General features: G+C 46.0%; 1 protein-coding gene across 2 annotated transcripts in view; it reads left to right on the top strand.

The window, feature by feature from the left end:
- Positions 1-17,898, top strand: part of RSPO4 (R-spondin 4) — a 42,044-nt gene that overhangs the window by 1,412 nt on the left and 22,734 nt on the right. The gene's annotated exons all lie outside the window — the stretch shown is intronic.

Consider the following 17,898-nt stretch of genomic DNA (forward strand, 5'->3'; position numbering starts at 1 on the left):
ACCCAGGTGGTCCCTCTGAAAGCTCCGTGGCTTTTTTGCGCTTTCGATGGGCACCCCGGTTGCCCACAATTTTCCCCTCGCCCACTAAACTTGGTTTAATCTTGGTTAGCTTTTCTTGTGGGTTAGCGTATTGTTAGGCCTTAAGGGCGGTGGAAGGTTTTGTGTGTGTTGTGTAAGCTTCGCTGTTGTTCTGATTCTGAAGCGGTGTTTCTTAATCTTGGCAACTTTAAAAAATACTTTTCTAAAAAAAACAAAAAAACATTTTTTTTTTAGAACAATGAAAATAACCCTGTGAGGTGAGTTGGGCCGAAAGAGAGGGATTGGCCCAAAGTCACCCAGTTTGCTTTCATGGCTAAGGCGGGACTAGAACTCACCGTCTCCTGGCGATTGGCCCAAAGTCACCCAGTTGGCTTTCATGCCTAAGGCAGGACTAGAACTCACAGTCTCCTGGCGATTGGCCCAAAGTCACCCAGTCTCTACTTTCATGGTTAAGGCGGGACTAGAACTCACAGTCTCCTGGCGATTGGCCCAAAGTCACCCAGTCTCTACTTTCATGGTTAAGGCGGGACTAGAACTCACAGTCTCCTGGCGATTGGCCCAAAGTCACCCAGTCTCTACTTTCATGGTTAAGGCGGGACTAGAACTCACTGTCTCCTGGCGATTGGCCCAAAGTCACCCAGTTTGCTTTCATGCCTAAGGCGGGACTAGAACTCATAGTCTCCTGGCAATTGGCCCAAAGTCACCCAGTCTACTTTCATGGTTAAGGCGGGACTAGAACTCACCATCTCCTGGGGATTGGCCCAAAGTCACCCAATCTGCATTCATGGCTAAGGTGGGACTAGAACTCACTGTGTCATGGCGATTGGCCCAAAGTCACCCAGTCTCTACTTTCATGGTTAAGGTGGGACTAGAACTCACCATCTCCTGGGGATTGGCCCAAAGTCACCCAATCTGCATTCATGGCTAAGGTGGGACTAGAACTCACAGTCTCCTGGCGATTGGCCCAAAGTCACCCAGTCTCTACTTTCACGGTTAAGGCAGGACTAGAACTCACTGTCTCCTGGCCATTGGCCCAAAGTCACCCAGTCTCCTTTCATGGTTAAGGCGGGACTAGAACTCACCATCTCCTCCATTCTATCCAGGTGCCTTTACCACTAGACCAAACTGAACAATTTAAGATGAGGGCACTTCAACTCCCATAATTCCCCTGCCAGTTATCCCATCCTATGGTGGCCGGGGAATTCTGGGAGTTGAAGTCCACACATCTTAAAGTTGCCACGTTTGCGGGGGGGGGAAAGTATTTTAGCATGAATTGTTTTGGGTGATTTTTCAGGGTTCTGCGGTTGATCAAAACCTATTGGAAAAATATATTCGGTGCCTGGTTGTAGATTAGACCCAATAGATAAAGTTTATAAAGTATTATAGTTCTTCCACATTGCATCCGATTCTGGTCACGATAATACCAAGAAGAATTTTAGACTCTGGAAAGAGTGCAGAGAAGGGCAACAAAGATGATTAGGGGGCTGGAGGCTAAAACATATGAAGAACAGTTGCAGGAACTCAGTATGTCTAATTTAATGAAAAGATGGACTAGGGGAGACATGATATCAGTCTTCCAATATTTGAGGGGCTGCCCCAAAGAAGAGGGAGTCAAACTATTCTCCAAAGCACCTTAAGACAGAACAAGAAGCAACAGATAGAAACTAGTCAAGGAGAGAAGCAACCTAGAACTAAGGAGAAATTTCCTAACAGTGAGGACAATTAACCAGTGGAACTGCTTGCCACTAGAAGTTGTGGGTGCTCCATTATGGAGATTCAGGTCACGGCTGTCCCAAAGGTGCATTTTTCAAGAGGCACACAACCGTTCACACCTGAAGAAGCTTCTTGGATGAGATGCGAAAAACGTCTTCAGGGGAAAAACAAAGGAAATCCACTTGCCTCTCCAAAAAAGCACCTTTGGGATAATCAAGGAGAGGACCAACCTAGAATGAAGGAGAAATTTCCTGACAATTGAGAAGAATTAATCGGTGGAAGAGCTTGCCACCAGAACTTGTAGGTTGCTCCCTCACTGGAGGTTTTCAAAAAGAGGTTGGACGGAGCCATTCGTCTGGGATTGCACAGGGTCTCCTCCTCTGTTATTCTATTATTCTTGGAATAGAATAGAATAGAATAGGAGTAGAGTAGAGTAGAGTAGAGTAGAGTAGAATAGAATAGAATAGAATAGAATAGAATAGAATAGAATAGAATAGAATAGAATAGAATAGAATAGAATAGAATAGAATAATGGATAGAAAAGGATAGGAAAGGAAATAGAATAGAATAGAATAGAATAGAATAGAATAGAATAATGGATAGAAAAGGATAGGAAAGGAAATAGAATAGAATAGAATAGAATAGAATAGAATAGAATAGAATAGAACAGAACAGAACAGAACAGAACAGAACAGAATAGAATAGAATAGAATAGAATAGAATAGAATAGAATAGAATAATGGATAGGAAAGGGTAGGAAAGGAAATAGGATAGGATAGGATAGGATAGGATAGGATAGCATAGGATAGCATAGGATAGCATAGGATAATGGATAGCATAGCATAGCATAGCATAGCATAGCATAGCATAGCATAGCATAGCATAGCATAACAGGGTTGGAAGGGACCTTGGAGGTCTTCTAGTCCAACCCCCTGCTCAGGCAGGAAACCCTAAACCCATGATGGCGAACCTATGGCACGTGTGCCACAGGTGGCACACGTAGCCATATCGGTGGGCACGCAAACTCAGCTCCGGCGTGCATGCGTGTGCCGGCTTGCTGATTTTTGGGCTCTGGAGGCTGGAGGCAGCAAAAAACTTCACTTCCTGTCCAACTGGAAGTTGGGAAATGGGCCGTTTCCCAACTCCGAGGCCCTCCGAGGTGGTGAGGAAGGCTGTTTTCGCCCTCCCCAGATGCATAGAGAGGATCTGGAGCCAGGTGAGAAAGAAAAGCAGGCCTACCAGGCCATCGCGTGCCAGGAGCGGGGGTAGGGGTAAGGGGGGGGTTGCACGCACATGTGTGGGGCGGGGCGAATAGAATTATGAGTGTGAGCATGTCCACGCACGAGCCTGCCCCGCCCCCCCTCCTGGCACGCGACGGCAAAAAGCTTAGCCATCACTGCCCTAAACCATTTCAGACAAACGGTTGTCGAAACTCTTCTTAAAAGAGATTCTGGGGTCAGCTTAATGGATAAAAAGCAGCAATAAGTACCCTGGCCCAGCTCTCGTGCCCCAAACGGATGACTTCAGCCTTGCAATCAAAACTCTGATTCATCCTTGGAAAATTAGGGTGGGGGGGGGAACAGTGTGTTCTGCCCATCATCCTTTTTCGTGAAAGAGTATTCTCGCTAATTTAATTATCCTTGGATAATGAAGGGATCGGTGTTTCCATCATTCCTCCACGGACGGATGCGTCATTGGCGTCGTCGTGGGATGGATGAGGTGGAATGAAAACGTCTCCCAAAAAACGAAGCACCAGATAATATTCACATAACTTTAAGAGGGTCCACTTTGAAGTTTCATTCACTGAGTGGAGTTTATTGACAGTCAATTTAAGGGGGGGGGGAAAACCCTCCAATATTTCTTTGCCCATCCCTCTCGTAGCTTGTGGAACTCGGTGCCACAAGACAATCTGACTCATTCAGCAAGAAGTCTGGGGAGGGCAAAAACAGCCTTCCCCACCCACCTGGAGGCCCTCCAGAGGCCAAAAACGGCCTGTTTGCCAACTTCCGGTCCTACCAGAAGTTGGCAAATGGGCCGTTTCCGGCCTCCAGAGGGTTTCTGGGGGGTGGGGAAGGCAGTTTTTGCCCTCCCCAGTCTCCTAAAAAGGCTCTGGAGCCTGGGGGGGGGGAGAGAAAAACAAGCCTTCCCCACCACCCCCTGAGGCCCTCCAGAAGCAGGAAACAGCCTGTTTCCCTATTTCTGGTGGGCCCAGAAGGCCCGAAAATCAGCTGACCGGCGCACACATGCACACCGAGCTTAGCTCGCGTGCCCACCAATATGGCTACGCGTGCCACCTGTGGCACGTGTGCCATAGGTTCGCCATCACAGCTATAGGGTTTCCTGCCTGAGCAGGGGGCTGGACTAGAAGACCTCCAATGTCCCTTCCAACTATTCTATTCTATTCTATTCTATTCTATTCTATTCTATTCTATTCTATTCTATTCTATTCTATTCTATTCTATTCTATTCAGTGGTGGGTTCCTCCTGGTTCGGCGCGGTTCTCCCGATGTCACCGAACTGGTTCTGCCTCCCCGCCCCTCCGGCCCCCACCCCCCGCATTATTCTTACCTTTTATTTGGCCCCACCCCCAATCTGTTGCTGCCTCCTGAGTCCCAGCTGATGGGCTAGAAGGAAAAAAACTGTTTAAACTCTTGCCGGGGCTTCAAAGGGCCGCCCTACAGCTGATCAGTGTTAAAAGAAAACAAATGAGTAGACCGGTGCCTGCAAAAATACATGAGTAGACCGGTACAGCTCTGCAAGCAGTTAAAAGCCTGGTAGACCAGTACCTCTGCTAAATCCTAAATAATTGTCACATGACCATCAAGCCACGCCCACAAAAGAAGCCACGCCCACAGAACCGGTAGTAAAAAAAATTAGAACCCACCCCTGATTCTATTCTATATTCTATATTCTGTATTCTGTATTCTGTATTCTACATTCTGTATTCTGTATTCTGTATTCTATATTCTATATTCTGTATTCTATATTCTGTATTCTGTATTCTGTATTCTATATTCTATATTCTGTATTCTGTGTTCTATATTCTGTATTCTGTATTCTGTGTTCTATATTCTATATTCTGTATTCTATATTCTATATTCTGTATTCTGTGTTCTATATTCTGTATTCTATATTCTGTATTCTATATTCTGTATTCTGTATTCTGTATTCTGTATTCCATTCCATTCCATTCCATTCCACTCCACTCCACTCCACTCCTCTCCTCTCCTCTCTTCTCCTTTCTGTTCCATTCCATTCCATTGATAAGATATGAGATGAGATGAGATGAGGAGACAAGATAACTTTTACTGTCAGATGGCACACATTAAAGTCAAATTCCGATGCCCACTTTCAAAACAGCTTATATACATACATACTTACCTTATATACATACATACCCCCCCTAAACACACACACACACACAGAGACAGATATACTCTTTTTATTCTGTTATTCTGCAGTGGTGAAAATGGGGTTTATCCCATCCTGGGCTGTCCTGTTTTTCGGTCTGCAGCGACAGCCTCTGCATTTTATTTTTATTTTATTTTATTTAAATTTGTATACCGCCCTTCTCCTGGTGGACTCAGGGCAGTGCACAGCCAAGTAAAAAAACATCCAATACAAAATTTAAAAATTTAAAAGGATTATACCCTTTGGCCGAAAATTAAGAACCTTACGACTAAAACCCATTAAACAATTAAAAAATCTAATATCTCAAAAATGGGGAGGTGGGGGTGGGGGTTCACGCCAGCCCTGCTTGATGGAAGAAAAAAGTTTTTAGGGCATGGCGAAAAGCCCGGAGATCTGATATCCTTCGTATCTCCGGGGGCAAATCGTTCCAGAGGGCAGGAGCTGCCACAGAGAAGGCCCTCCCCCTGGGGGTCGCCAGCCGACACTGCCTAGCTGACGGCACCCTGAGGAGACCCTCTCTGTGGGAGCGTACTGGCCGGTGGGAGGCTATCGGCAGCAGAAGGCGGTCCCGCAAATACCCAGGTCCGATGCCATGGAGCGCTTTAAAGGTGGTAACCAACACCTTGAAGCGCACCCGGAAGTCCACTGGGAGCCAATGCAGCTCCCGCAGGAGAGGTGCATCTTTTCCATTGAAGGCTGATATTGTCTCCGGTCTTCCTGAAATGTTGGGCGCCAGGTTTTCTTTGGCCTTCCTCTTGTTCTCCGACCATCTGGAGAAATTCGTATGATCGGCATTTTCCAACACAACGCGGTCTCCGAAGGTGTCTTGTACCGCGCATCAAGACCCCGTCGCCAACGAAATTCTACAAAGAAGTCATTCTCGAAGTCGCTCCGAGGCAGTGACAGAACAAAGAATGTGCCTTGCTCTTCGTGTGAGCAACGTCTAGCGAAGACGGCAACTGGAGGGTTGGAGAAAAAGAGGAAGGACAAAATGTGCAAACAGCAAAAAAAGGACAACGAGATTCAGTTTGGTTTAGTGCCGTGATGGTGAACCTATGGGACACGTGCCACAGGTGCCCTCTCTATGGGCACACAAGCTGTCGCCCTAGCTCAGCTCTTCCATGCATGTACACGTGCCTCCTGCCAGCCAGCTGGTTTTTGGGTCTCTGCCATGCATGCGGGGAGTGGGGCACATGTGGGAGGTACACGCACATGCGCAGGGTAATGTTGGGTCACACACACATGTAGAGGGGAGGGTGGGGTGCACGTAGGGATCACACGTGTAAGCATGGGGGTCGCACACACATGTGGAGATGGGGTGCGTGCAGGGGGTCACGCGGGCATGTGCGGGACACATGCAGAGAGGGCGCACACATGGTTGTGTGGGCATGCGAGAGGGCACACGGGGTGGTGGTGTCACGCATGCATTGCACTATGGATGGGCATGTGCACATGTGTGCGCTTTCCGCACTCAGTGCTGAAAAGGTTAGCCATCACTGGTCTAGTGGTTAAGGCACCAGGCTAGCAACCAGGAGACGGTGAGTTCTAGTCCCACCTTAAGGCCTGAAAGCCAGCTGGCTAACTTTGGGCCAATCACCTGGAGATGGTGACATCTAGCTCTTCCTTAGGCATGAAACCCACCTGGATGATTATGGGTGAATCACCAGGAGATGGTGAGTTCTAGCTCTGTCTTAGGCATGAAACTTACCTGGATGAGTTTGGGACAATCCTCAGGGGACGGTGCTGTTGTGGCTCCGTTACCTGAGCCTGTGTCATCGGCAGGAGAGGACTCTGAGAGTGAAGGAGAGGAGTTGGCAAGGCCTCCCTCTCCAGGACCCTCCTCTCTGGCAATGCCTCCGGAGGACACCGAAGGGCAAGAGATAGGGCCGGAGCCAAGCATGTCCACGCAGCCACAGGTGGACAGTGATGAGGGTAATGAGTCTTGGCTGGATCCACGCCAGCGTCGCAGAGATAAACGCGCGCAACAGAAGAAAAGGCGTGCCCGAGATTAGGCTGAGTCACTGGACCACACCCCACAGGATATAAAAGGGAGCGTGGTGGCCAGTCAAACCTTGTGACGAACAAAGCTGAAAGCTTCCACGCCATTCTGCATTGCCGGACTTTTTGCTATAGACTTTGCTGGATTATCTCTGGACTTGATTGACTCCGTAATTATTGAGCTGTTTCTTTTGATGTACCAGGAGTGGGGAGAAGTTATCTCTCCTCTTCGTAAATAATAAACTCTTGGCAGGCAGCCACTAGGTTGTTGCCAAGTTCTGTTATCATAAGGAAAAGGATTTTGCCGGCTGGTTTGGTCTTTAACTCTTGAACGTCTGTTGGTGTGTGTGCGTGTGGTTGGGGACAGAACAGGTGCATTCTGGTCCTGCCTTATGTCCATTAAATTTGGAAAAAACCCCATTTTTTGATGGATCAGTTTTAATTCCAAATCTATAGAAGAGAATATTTGTAAGGTTGAACTGTGGGGTCCTTGGGGGTCTCTGAGCTTGGTGGTTTGCTTGCAGATGTTTCATGGCCTAACTAGATAATATCAGCAATTGTTGTGGTCCACCAGCAGCCTGCAGAGCTGGCAGCAGAGTCAGACAGTGAGGAGGCTGGGGAGGACCATGGGCCAGTCCTGGAGTCTGGGGAAGGCCCAGACGAGGGCTCTGCGTCGGAGGCAGAAATGGGGCCAGGGCCATCTGGGAGTTATGCGTGGACTCCAGAGCCTCCAGAGTCGGACAGCAGAGAGGCAGAGGAACAGGAGGAGCCTGTTCCCAGTGCGCGCATGCGCAGAGCTGCCAGAAGGCACGAACAGTTAAAACAAAAGGGACGACTCGGGAGTGAGGCCTGGAGATGATTGGCCCCTCCCAGAAGGCTTAAAAGAGGAGCAAAGGCATGTGGGCCCTTTGCAAGAAAGCAACATTGCTAACTCTGTTCCCAGTTGGTATCTCTATTTGATTCTGGACTTCGTGTGGCTTTGCCAAGTAGGTCTCTGGCAACGTGTCAAGGGAGATAAAGGTGGGTGATTATCCCGAAGGACTTCTCCCGAAGGACTTTTTGCAACTAATTGGGACTCAGCTGTGAATGAACGTAATTCACAGCTGTTACAATAAACGTGGTTTTTGGGACTACTCGTGTGTTTTAATGACTCAGGAAGCCTAGGTCACAACATCAGTACTAGAAGGGAGTGGGGTTTGCAGACTGGAGGAGAAGGAGAAGTAGAGGAGGAGGAAGAGGAGGAGGAAGAAGAGGAAGAAAAGGAGGACTTTGTGGTCCTTGGTGTTTTCTGAGCTTGGTTGTTATTTTGTAGACATTTCATTACCCAACTAAGCAACATCATCAGTACTAGAAGGGAAAGGGGTTTGCTCTCTTTTTATATACATGTGGCTTGCTTTATCAGTGTTGGTGGGAGTATTCTTGCTGATTCCTTGAGTAAGCTGTTGTATCAAAAATTTCAAATCTGCTTATACCAATATTTATTTATTTATTTATTTCATCAAGCATGTATTTTATGACAGATGCAAGTGTAAACATAATTATAAATACATGAAAAGGATATGAATAAAAGAAAACATTAGGGCAGGGATGGTAGGCACGCTGGTCTCTTAGGAAGGGGGTGAGGTCTACAGTAGACAGTCTACGGTTAAAGTCTTGGGGATATAGCACTCTTAATGAGTTGTAACAATTATCAGATATTTGTTCTGTCCCCATACCACTCACGCACCCTCACAGACAACCCGGAGTTAATAAGCCACATGACAAAACTCTTTGAAGATAAAGCTGGCAGCAACCCAGTGGCTAGCTGCCAATTCAGACTTTACTCACACAAAACAAAGATTAGACTGCAAGCATTCCGATAAAGCAGGCAGGGTTTCAACAATACAAGGATTAATCCAAATGCAGTCCGATAAAGCAGGCAAAGTCCAGTAACGCAGAGATCATGGATTATTTCTAGTTTTTGCTCATCACAAACTGAACCGGCTACCACACCCACATTTATACCCTGTGGGGTGTGGTCCAGTGACTCAGCTAATCTCTGGCACGCCTTCCCATCTGCTGTGCACCCTTCTCCCTGAGCCTCTGCCAAGGGTCCAGCCAGCACTTATCTTCTTTGTCGCTGTCCACCTGTGGCTGCGGGGACGTGCTTGGCTCTGGGCCTATCGTTTGGCCTTCGGTGTCCTCCAGAGGCATTGCCAGAGAGGAGGGTCCTGGAGAGGGAGACCTTGCCAACTCCTCTCCCTCACTCTCAGAGTCTGCATCTGTCGATAGCCCAGGCTCAGGCAACTCAGGAGCCACAACAATATTGTTGCTAGCAGGAGGAAAAGTTTGTGAACTTCTGGTGAGATTTCATGGTGAATTAGATGTCTCTGAAGGAGCAGAGTCATGGTGAGATTGGCGAGGAGATGGCATTTTATCGGCCAGCTAAATCTCTACAGGAAAAGGGGTGATCATGAGATTGCCCACATGTACTCCGGACAGCTGCTTCTTGTGGGTAGACCGCAGGAATTGAGGCTTTTATGGTTAATCTGTGAATCGAGTTGCTGGGAGTCATAGCATAATGTAGTCTTTACGGGCGTGATGTTCACTGAATTTCACCTCTCAATCTCTTTTGGAAATCGCTTTTTTAATGCTTTTCAGCTCTTAAAACCCATTGAATTCGCAGGTTTTGCTGCACTGAGTGAGTTCCTGTCAATCCTTAGTAAAAGACGTTTTAAAAACAACTTGAAGGACTATTATGGAATAAATAGCGGAAGGTGATTAGAGCTTTCATTTTGGAAAGTTGCAAATGACTAAGGGTTTACGTAGATTGGAAATTAGATTTTGGAATTAAGGATCCTCCCCATGGGAAATGCTTTTGTTTTGAATTCTTAAAAAACACGACCGGGTGGGACTTTGAACACAAGAGGGAGCCCGAAGAAACTAAAGATTAAGATTAAAGGAGGAAAAAGAAAAACACCTACATTTGACTTACTGATGTAGAATGGAGCAAAATATCATATGGTTGGATATACTGAAGGATATTTTTGAAGAATGGACTCAGAAATTAATTTTAAGAGTTTCTGCCTCTATAGTCAGGGTGTGTTTAGAAGATTTTGTGAAACAGGACAGTGATGAAATCTGAACCGGTTTGCTACTGGTTTGCTGGCTGCACATGCGCGCTGCGTGAAATGCACGCTGCATGCACATGCACAGTGCACGCCAAACATGCGCTAAACGCACACATGCACAATTGGGAAGGTAAGTAGAACAACGGGGGGGGATCAGCTGTGCCACGTGATTTAGCTTCGCTAGAAATCATGTGCAGTACACGCCAAAAGGAGGCTTCGGAAGGTAAATAGAACAGCAAGGGGGGATCAGCTGTACCGCACGGTTTAGCTTTGCTAGAAAGCATTTGCAGTACACCCCAAAAGGAGGCTTGGGAAAGTAAGTAGAACTACAAGGGGTAGATCAGCTGTGCTGCGCGGTTTAGCTTTGCTAGAAAGCATGCGCAGTACACGCCAAAAGGAGGCTTGGGAATGTAAGTAGAATAGCAAGGGGTGGATCAGCTGTGCCGCGCGGTTTAGCTTTGCTAGAAATCATGTGCAGTACATGCCAAAAGGAGGCTCCGGAAGGTAAATAGAACAGCAAGGGGGGATCAGCTGTACCGCGCGGTACAGCTGCTTTTTAGCAAAGCTAAACCGCGCAGCACAGCTGATCATCGGAAACACCAGTTTGGAGGGACCGGTAGCTTTTTTAACTTTTTAAACTACCGGTGTCTTTTTTCTTTTTACTACCGGTTCACACAAACTGGTAGTTTCACTGGTAGTGAACCGGTAGCATTTCACCCCTGAAACAGGAGCAAGTTTACTTGAAAAGACTGATCTGCAAGCGGATTAACATTGACAGACTGCAAGAATGATACAGAAAAAGCTGGTACACTGTACATTAAAAAAAACCAACTATTGTCATAATAATTGAAGGGCTAGTGTCAGCGTTCCGAGTAACGCATCCAAAGAAATCAGAACTCCGAGGCAGTTAGGTCCCTTAAAGAACATGTTTATTGGATGCATCATATCGGCACGGCTAGTGGAAAAACCAACTCTGAAGTTTCCCGTGTTGATAGCATAATTAAAGCAGTAACTGTTTCTGTTGTTTCTGCTACTTTCGCTTTCCCCCAAGCATCCCTCCCTTCTACCCACTCTCCCCAGAGTTTATGGCAGGCTGTCCCTGCATGGTAGGGAAGCACACAAGCAAGTGTAAGATGGCAGCTGACAGTGCACAATTCGTGCACGAGCTGGACTGGAAAGTCCTGCACGAAATAGTAGATAAGGACCTGGAGTAGGTGCATTAGGGCTGCTTCCTCTTAAACTCCACCCATGTCAAAGTCTAGACCAGTGTTTCTCAACCTTGGTAGCTTGAAGATGGGTGGACTTCAACTCCCAGAATCCCCCAGCCAGCAGCGCTGGCTGGGGGAATTCTGGGAGTTGAAGTCCACCCATCTTCAAGCTTCCAAGGTTGAGAAACACTGGTCTAGATGCTGTTAAAGGCAAAAATGGTAGAATTTAATTCATGTGTTTAATTTATCTTTCTTCTGCAACGGGTTCTTAACCATTTTGGGTCAGGGACCCCTGTGAGAGTACAGGTAGTACTCCTCGACTTACAACCGTTCGTTGTGACCATTCAAAGTTACGACGGCACTGGAAAAAAAGTGACTTATGACCATTTTTCACACTTACGACCACTGTAGCGATCCCCATGGTCACATGTTCAAAATTGGGACACTTGGCAACTGGCATGTACTTATGACTGTTGCAGTGTCTCAAGGAACATGTGATTCCCCTTCTGCGACCTTCTGAGAAGGAAAATCAATGCGGAAGTCAGATTCATTTAACAATTGTGTTACCAACTTAACTACATCACTGATTCACTTAACAAATGTGGGAAGGAAGGTCGTAAAACTGGGCAAAATTTAGTTTGGGCCAATTACTAGAAGATGGAGAATTCTAGTCCCACTTTAGGCATCAAAGCTGGATGGGTAACTTTGGGTCAATCACCAGGAGATGGAGAGTTCTAGTCCCACTTTAGGCATCAAAGCTGGCTCGGTGACTTTGGGTCAATCACCAGGAGATGGTGAGTTCTAGTCCCACTTTAGGCATGAAAGCTGGCTGGGTAACTTTGGGCCAATGACCAGGAGATGGAGAGTTCTAGTCCCACTTTAGGCATGAAAGCTGGATGGGTAACTTTGGGCCAATGACCAGGAGATGGAGAGTTCTAGTCCCACTTTAGGCATGAAAGCCGGCTGGGTAACTTTGGGCCAATGACCAGGAGATGGAGAGTTCTAGTCCCACTTTAGGCATGAAAGCTGGATGGGTGACTTAGGGTCAATCACCAGGAGATGGTGAGTTCTAGTCCCACTTTAGGCACGAAAGCTGGCTGGGTAACTTTGGGTCAATGACCAGGAGATGGAGAGTTCTAGTCCCACTTTAGGCATGAAAGCCGGCTGGGTGACTTAGGGCCAATGACCAGGAGATGGAGAGTTCTAGTCCCACTTTAGGCATGAAAGCTGGCTGGGTAACTTTGGGTCAATGACCAGGAGATGGAGAGTTCTAGTCCCACTTTAGGCATGAAAGCTGGATGGGTGACTTAGGGCCAATGACCAGGAGATGGAGAGTTCTAGTCCCACTTTAGGCATGAAAGCTGGATGGGTAACTTTGGGCCAATGACCAGGAGATGGAGAGTTCTAGTCCCACTTTAGGCATGAAAGCTGGATGGGTGACTTTGGGCCAATGACCAGGAGATTGAGAGTTTTAGTCCCGCTTTAGGCATCAAAGCTGATTGAGTGACTTTGGACCCGCTTTGACCCAAGGCTGGACTAGATGACCTCCAAGGCCCTTTCCAACTCTTGTTATTCTGTTAAGGTACAATCTTCCGTGCCAGGCATAAGAAGGATGCAAGCCGACAATATTGAGCACTGCCAGAAGTTGTTTTGTTGTTTTATCTACAAGCAAATGAAAAACAGAAGTTCACATGGGGCTCATTATAAGCTTATATTCTGTGGCTGTCCTCATCTTTTGATGCGAAACATATTCACAGGAGGGAGTGCCATTCAGCAAAAGCCTCCTGCAACTTTAATTAAAAGCTTCCTGCGGGCTGATCATCCTGCCGTTAGATGCAGCATTGGGACTTGAAAAGAAACTAGGACTCAGTTGTGTTTCATGCCGTGGCTGATTTGAAAACCATTGTTTAAAGCTATGTTTCTCAACCTTGGAAGCTTGAAGATGGGTGGACTTCACCTCCCAGGAATCCCCCAGCCAGCGCTGCTGGCTGGGGGATTCTGGGAGTTGAAGTCCACCCATCTTCAAGCTACCAAGGTTGAGAAACACTGCTTTAAAGCCATGTTTCTCCAGCTGGGCAACCTTTAAGATGCGTGGACTTCCATTCCCAGAATTCCCCTGGGGTGGGCCAATAATAAAACATGTGCACCACTGTCACTGTTTATGCTTTGCACACATCCGTGCAATGTTTTGACACAGGAAGGAAACGGTGGATGTAGAATCATGCCATAATGTATGCATCATCGTTTGATTTTTATTTATTTGATTTGTTTTATTCTGCCTTTGCTATTGTTTATTATTGTTTGGGGCACAATGCAGGGATGAAATCTACTTACCTGCCCACCGTCTCCTGGTGACTAGACCCAAATCTCCCAACAGCCCCTTTCATGGCTAAGGTGGGACTAGAACTCACCGTCTCCTGGGGTGTCAGGGCATTTATTAATCCCATGTTTGGCTCTGGGACTAATTACCCTGGTTTAATTAGAGGAGATGAATCGAGGCTCCTCCTTGTTTGCAATATTCTGAAAAAGAAACGCGAAGAAAGGTTTCTAATAAAACTCATTTATTTGTTATAAAGAAAATAAAACACCTCACTAACTAAGAAAAGTTAATTGCTACATTTTTTAAAGTAATTCTTGCCGGCTATCTCAGCCGGACCTTGCTGGAAAGAGAACAAAGGAAAGAGAGTGTGAAGGAATGTGGGTGGATACGGAAACACGTAGATTACTGATAAGAAGTTGGCAAGCTACGGAGAGTCTGACAGTCCAGAAATGATGAGTTCAGCTGGCAAATAAAATAACGCAGTGACATGGGGATTCATCCAAAGTCATCCAGTGGCTTTCATGTCTAAGACAGAGCTAGAACTCACGATCACCTGGTGATTTGTCCATAGTCATCCAGGTGGGTTTCATGCCTAAGGAAGAGGTAGAACTCATCATCTGGGGATTCATCCAAAGTCATCCAGTGGCTTTCATGCCTAGAACTCACCGTCATCTGGTGATTCACCCATAGTCATCCAGGTGGGTTTCATGCCTAAAATAGAACTAGAACTCACGTCACCGGGTGATTCACCCATAGTCATCCAGGGGGGTTTCATGCCTAAAATAGAACTAGAACTCACCATCACCTGGTGATTCACCCATAGTCATTCAGGTGGGTTTCATGCCTAAGGAAGAGCTAGAACTCACGATCACCTGGTGATTCACCCATAGTCATTCAGGTGGGTTTCATGCCTAAGGAAGAGCTAGAACTCACGATCACCTGGTGATTCACCCAAAGTCAACCAGGTGGCTTTCATGCCTAAGGAAGAGCTAGAACTCACCATCACCTGGTGATTCACCCAAAGTCATCCAGATGGCTTTCATGACTAAGACAGAACTAGAACTCACCATCACCTGGTGATTCGCCCAAAGTCATCCAGGTGGGTTTCATGCCTAAGACAGAACTAGAACTCACTGTTTCCTGGTGATTCGCCCATAGTCATCCAGGTGGCTTTCATGCCTAAGGAAGAGCTAGAACTCACCATCTCCTGTTGATTCACCCAAAGTAAACCAGGTGGCTTTCATGCCTAAAACAGAACTAGAATTCACCATCTCCTGGTGATTCGTCCATAGTCATCCAGGTGGGTTTCATGTCTAAGGAAGAGCTAGAACTCACCATCTCCTGGGGATTTGCCCATAGTCATCCAGGTGGCTTTCATGCCTAAAGTGGGACTAGAACTCACCTTGTGGTCATAGAGTCATCTTCCTTTTAAGCAAAGACAGGATCCAGCTAGCTTCTCTCTGGATTGCAAACAGTCCAAGGGTGTTTCGTACAATACACAACAAACGTAGCTCTCTTCTTACTTCCTCATCCTTTGCAAATGAGCTTCAGATGTTGGCAAGGAAGACAAAAACCGATTTTCCAGCCGAACCGAACAGGAGAGTAAGTTTTCTGGGCAGGAAACCCTAAATTCTGGACATGTGATTACGATGGACTTTATAAAGCCTTTAGCTAAGGCCACACTTGGAATCCTGCACCCAGTTTCGGTCGCCACATTACAAAAAAAGATGTTGAGACTTTGGAAAAAAGTGCAGAGAAGAGCAACTAAGATGATTAAAACACAGGAAGATGGTTGCAGGAATTGTGTTTGGCTCAGTGGCTAAGACGTTGTCGATCGAAAGGTCGGCAGTTCAGTGGTTCGAATCCCAAGTGCCGCGTAACGGGGTGAGCTCCCGTGACTTGTCCCAGCTTCTGCCAACCTAGCAGTTTGAAAGCAGGTAAAAAAATGCAAGTAGAAAAATAGGTACCACCTTTGGTGGGAAGGGAACAGCGTTCCGTGCACCTTTGGCGTTGAGTCATGCCGGCCACATGACCACGGAGACGTCTTCGGACAGTGCTGGCTCTTCGGCTTTGAAACGGAGATGAGCACCGTCCTCTAGAGTCGGGAACGACTAGCACATATGTGCGATGGGAACCTTTACCTTTAGAGGAAATGGGGATGAGTCTAATTTCCTCCCGATCAGCTGGGACTCGGGAGGCAGAGAATAGATGGGGGTCAGTTAGAATTTTTACTACCAATAGTTCTCCAAACTACTCAAAATTTCCGCTCCCGGTTCTCTAGAACTGGTCAGAACCTGCTGAATACCACGTCTCGTGTGTGTGTGTGTGTGTGTGTGTGTGTGTGTGTGTGTGTGTGTGTGAATAAAGTTAAATATAAACACCTTGCCTTGATTATTTTGGTTTTAGCCAACTTGGCTGTTTTTCCGGGCAGATAGAGAGTTAATCTGTCACATCAAAAGTCCTATAGGAGGATCTGTGAAATGGACATTACACTGTAATGGAAGAGATTAATTCTTATTTTTATTATTTTTTTAATTTTTGTATATTTTTGTTTATTTTTGTTGTTTATTTTTGTTTATTTTTATTATTTTCTTTTATTTTTTATTAATTTTTTTATTTTCTTTTATATTTTCTTTCTTTATTTTATACTTTGTGTTTTATTTTATGTATTTATTCTATTGTATTTATTTTATGTTTTGCTTTTACTTTATTATTTTTATGTCATCTTACCTTATCTTAAACACCCCACACCCCACCCCACTTTCACTTCAGGGGTGAAATGCTCCCGGTTCGAACCGGTTTGCCCGATTCGATAGCGATGGCGGCGGGTGGTTCGGAGAACCGGTAGCAAAAATCCCTGCGCCCGGCCCCCCATGCCTATGCCCAGCTGATCATCCGAGGCTTTTTTTTTTTTTAACTTTCAAAAGCATTTTGTCTACAATCTCTTCGGCCGAAGAAGTTATAAAACAAATTCTTTTAAAAGGTTAAAAAAAAGCCTCTGACGATCACAGCCGAGCAGCGCGATCGTCAGAGGCTTTTTAAAAAAAACTTTAAAAGCAATGCTTTAAAAAAATAAAATATAAAATATAAAATAAAATTTATAAGAGCCTTGATAGTACAGTGGTCTAAAGCACCCTGTTATTAACACAGCTGCCTGCAATTTCTGCTGGTTCGAATCTCTCCAAGGCTCAAGGTTGACTCAGCCTTCCATCCTTTCTAAGGTAGGTGAAATGAGGACCCAGTTTGTGGGGGCAATAAGCTGACTTTGTATAAATATACAAAAAGGATGAAGGCTATTGCTTAACGCATTGTAAGCCGCCCTGAGTCTCCGGAGAAGGGCGGCATATAAGTCAAATTAAAATAAATAAATAAATAAAAAAGATTGCGTGCCACAGCTGATCACACCCCTGTGCACTGTTCTACTTACCGCATGCCTCCTTTTGCCATGCACTATGCACGCACATCTCACATTTCGTATGTGGTGTGCACTGCGCATGGGCAGCCAGCAAACCGGTAGTGCACCGGTTTAGATTTCACCACTGCTTCACTTTTTACTTCACTTCACTATTTTTGTCTTCCTCTTCTTTACCACCTAGCGATTTCCTGGTGGTGCCCATTCCTAGTACAAATCTTCCCCCCCCCTCTTTAAATGAACATCAGCTAAAGTCAGCCAGATAGCAGAGCCTTTGACCCTGCAAATTTCTGAATTATCTCCTGCTTGGTCAATATATTAAAATAAACATAAAACAACTTATTTCTACCAAAGTACCAAATTATATACACCAAATATATAAGATGCATCTGTCCAAAAGCTTGTCTCCGTTCTATTTTGTGCCACAGGAATCCCCCAGCAGTGATTCCCTTGGAATCTGGGATCTTAGTTCCTCCAGAGTGGTCTCATTTTCCTGCAGTTTTTGTCTCCTTCTGAGAAAAACAAGGAAGTTATGGAGATGATTTGGAGGAAGGATTTTTGGAGCTGGTACAAGCACACCCCTCTCTGTTACTCATTAAGTAGCCTGGATTTTTCTGTCTTCCCTGCCAGCCAAGAAAAGTTCCCTAATGCTTTTAGGAATCCATTCATTATAGCAAAGATCATTCT

Source organism: Pantherophis guttatus, chromosome 3 (assembly GCF_059756535.1).
Source record: "Pantherophis guttatus breed Tessera chromosome 3, ASM5975653v1, whole genome shotgun sequence".
Lineage (NCBI taxonomy): Eukaryota > Metazoa > Chordata > Lepidosauria > Squamata > Colubridae > Pantherophis > Pantherophis guttatus.